The sequence below is a fragment of the Gracilinanus agilis genome, chromosome 1, assembly GCF_016433145.1.
Source record: "Gracilinanus agilis isolate LMUSP501 chromosome 1, AgileGrace, whole genome shotgun sequence".
Lineage (NCBI taxonomy): Eukaryota > Metazoa > Chordata > Mammalia > Didelphimorphia > Didelphidae > Gracilinanus > Gracilinanus agilis.
The window spans coordinates 176,240,226-176,244,021 of record NC_058130.1 but is presented as its reverse complement, the minus strand read 5'-3'; the positions used below and the strand labels follow the sequence as shown (position 1 = coordinate 176,244,021).

At 41.1% G+C, this 3,796-nt stretch overlaps 1 pseudogene; it reads left to right on the top strand.

Annotated features, from left to right (window-relative positions):
* Nucleotides 1–959: 959 nt before the first annotated feature.
* Nucleotides 960–1,678, top strand: LOC123249321 (annotated as a pseudogene).
* Nucleotides 1,679–3,796: the final 2,118 nt, after the last annotated feature.

Below are 3,796 nucleotides of genomic sequence, written 5' to 3'. Positions count from 1 at the left end.
ACATTTAACCTCTGTTTGCCTTAATCCACTGGAGAAGAAAATGGCAAACCATTCCAGTTTCTTTGACAAAAAACAACTCATGAAAGGTATGGTCCACAAAGGTTCAAGGAGGCTGGCATGACTGAGCAATAACAAATGATAAGAAGATCCTTTCCAAACATGCCTCTCAAACATGCCTCTGATCAGTCCTTGCAAGTAACCTGGGAATAGAATTCACTAGGGTTAGAATCGCTCAGGTTCCCCTGAAGCCCAGTGGAAATAACAACTAGCCTTTGGCAGAAATACAGCCCTGCAAAGGCACAGTTTTCTTCTTAGAAGCCGGAAGCCTGCCCCAAGAAAGGAAAAATCTCAAAGGATTTGGGAGAGAAAAAAATAAAGAATGAGCAGAGGAGGCAGTTTCTCCACCAACACGATATTCAGAGACAATTCAGAGAGAGAAAGAGGGAGGACCCAATAATTCCTCCCCCAAACTCTGGCTTACCTCCTTGATTTGAAGAGGACCACAGTGATAAATGAAGCCTAGGAGCTATCTCTGGTCCTGAGAAGACAGATTATTTATTACCCCAGAGAAGAGAAGAGACACTTTTCTATAACTTCCCTTTCGCCCTTTTCTCCCCCTTTAAGTGTTTTTCCAGCCCATTTTGCCTTTGCCAAAGCCTCTCTGCTGCCAGATTCTCTTGTTATCTGTTCTCTGGTCAATTTAATTTAGTGGGTTTTTTTACTTTTTTCTCTGCCTCGTTCACTCTGGAAAGGCTTAGAGAATAGTAAATCTGGTCTTTTTATAATCCTGCATGAATCTCTAAGATCTGTTTTCTCTCTTTGGGATAATAAAACTTGAAATGGTATATTAATGAGTAAATCCTGCCATCTATGCAAGGCTGGTCTTATAGAAATGATTGGCTCTGTGATGCTGTCTGAGGAGGTTCTAGGCAAAATACCACTGCCAGACCTGTGGAATAATGGCTTTGGCTTTAGTCGTGGCTCACAGAGCATGTTCAGGCCCAGATGAGGGGCCCATGGCCCTCACCCCAGATGGGTGACTGGAGTATCTCCACTAGGACAATTCTCCTGGTAATGCAGTTTGATGGGGACGTGCTCCTTGTTGCTTTCTCCAGGACCACCATTGGGTCATATGTTGCGAACCAAGGAAAAGAGAAGTCTATCCCTTTACATTCCTGGAGTTTCTGCTGCCATTCTGGTGCAATGGCTGACACCCAGGCTACAGCTGATACAGTTACCTATCAACTAAGCTTCCACAGCATTGAACTGCATGAATTTTCCCTTGTACAAACAGATGCTAACCTTTTCAAGGAGATGCAGTACTGTTGCCCGGAGGATCTCCTGCCTGGGATCATTGTTCCTGGCTAGGATCACTGTAATGGGGAACAGGAATACTCAGTATCCCGGGGAGAGATGATAGTTTAGCAGCCTTTCTCCACTAAAGGCTCAGGGATCTCCTATATCTGTGGCCATGATGAAGACTCCTATTGAGAGGATACAAATGAAAAGCAGTGTCTCTAGTCCATTGCCAATGCTCTTGCTTTGGTCCTTGAGTGAGATCACTCAAGCGGTAGTATAATCCAGTTGGTAACAATTACTAAAAAAAGGAATGGAAATACAGGTGCTTATGGGGGACCAACTTCCCCAATTCCCTAGGACCAACTATCCTTCAGCCTGAGATCTGCTACCTCTTCCTTATCCCCTCTGTACTCCCTTTCCCCCCAGCCATAAGCCATCCCTAAATATACTGAAGATTAGCCAAGAGGGGGAAAAATCCTAAATGTATTTCTTCCCACTGCTGGTCATGGCATTTACAATTCTACCACCAGAGACATTTTTCTGTCTTGAATTTTTTTTAGTTTTTAAAATTCCCATGTTAAAATGCAAATTCCCTGGGAGAGGCAGTACTTTAGATCAATTATTGTCTAACAACTCACTAGGAGATTAGTTGACAATCAATTAAAAGCAAGGCCTTGTAGGAAGGGATACAGGATAGACACTAAAACAGGGGTTGGCAACCTTTTTGGCCATGAGAGCCATAAATGCCACATTTTTTAAAATGTAATTTTGTGAGAGCCGTACAGTGCTCACAGCGAGCCCTCCTGTAACAGCGCCTGAAAAAAAATTGACTTTATGGCTCCTGCAGAAAGAGCCATACTATGTTGGCAACCCCTGCACTAAAAAGTAGGATTCAGAGGGCAGCTGGGTGGCTCAGTGGATTGAGAGCCAGACCTAGAGATGGGAGTTCCTGGGTTCAAATCTGGCTTCAGACTTCCTAGCTGTATGACCCTGGGCAAGTCTCTTAACCCCCATTGTCTAGCCCTTACCATTCTCCTGCCTTGGAACCAATACACAGTATTGATTCTAAGACAGAAGGTAAGGGTTTTAAAAAAAAAAAGTAGGATTCAGAGTTAGCAGGAAATCAAAAGATTTGGAGCTGTAAGGGACCTCAGAGAACACCTAATCAAGCTCCTCATCTTTAGGATGAGGAAGCTGAGGCTTACAAAGTTTTATTCGCCTTAGATCACATAGTCATAAGAAGTAGCAAAGCTGTGTTTCAAACCCAGAGCCTTGGATTGCAAATCCTTGTATTCTAGCATTAGGACTGGCAGAGAAAGAAAAAGAGATAAGAGAGTAGCACAAAAGACGAACTTGGGTTGTATCACAGTTTTGCTGTACCTAACAGATGCATGTTGGTTCCCTAACTCATTTCATTGTTCCAGGTCCATCTCAACATCACCCAGCAAAGGGAAAGTGTGTGTCCATCTTAGATGTGTGCCTGAGATAAATACTACTTGATTCAGTTCAGTAGGTACTATCAGGATTCCCTGAAATCTATCCATAAACACCTTTGTGTACCATAAGTTTAAAAATCTCTGGTTTAGAATGTGGGAAGGGGAATTCACATGTAATCAATCTGAAAAGACAAGATGGAAACATATATTTAAGATTATGAAGAACTTTAAATGCCAAACAATAGAGTTTATATTCGATTCTCAGATCAATGCAGAATTTACCTAAGCTTCTGAAGCAAGAATAAAGATCTGCATTTTGTGTCAAACCAGCATTTTAGGATCATCCTTTTGGTAGCTATGAGGGAGAGAAATGACTAGAAACAGAGCTACCTAATGAGGAAGCTAAATCAATAGGCTGAGAGAAAGGTGATGAGAGCCTGGTCTACAATAATTGTGTTATGAGTAAAGAAAAAGGGACAGATATAAGAATGTTAAAATTGTTTCTTCTTCTGGTTTTCTGACTATCACTCCCTTCTAGTCAATATAAGTTTTTGCAGGGAATAAGATTGCAAAGGCAACATGGAAGTCATAAACCATCTCAAAGATCAAAAGAGAAAAATTATAAATTATATCACAAATTAATTACATCCTGGTAATACGTGCTGAATTAGGGGAAACCATCTAGGCACTGTTTGTTAAGACTTCTGGTCCTGTGATATATAAATTCCAAACAAAATTCAGACCATGGCTCTAGACTAGCAGAATATCAAAAAGGTGTTGATAATTTTGAGATGTAATCTTAAAGTTTTATCAACAATTTTGGGATGATTTGGATATATTAATGAAGTAATCCCAAGGAGGCACAGATAGAAATTGGTCTATTTCCAAAAAAAAAAAAAAAAAAAACACGATAAAATTGAGAATTCTGCCCTACTTTCCTCCCCACCACTCTTCAATCTCCATTAAGTCCATGTTGCCTAGTGCTGCCAATGCTAATCCATAGTTACTTGTGCTACTATTTCCCCTCCCACTCCCCATCCTCTTTTTCATTCTGTCTTCTT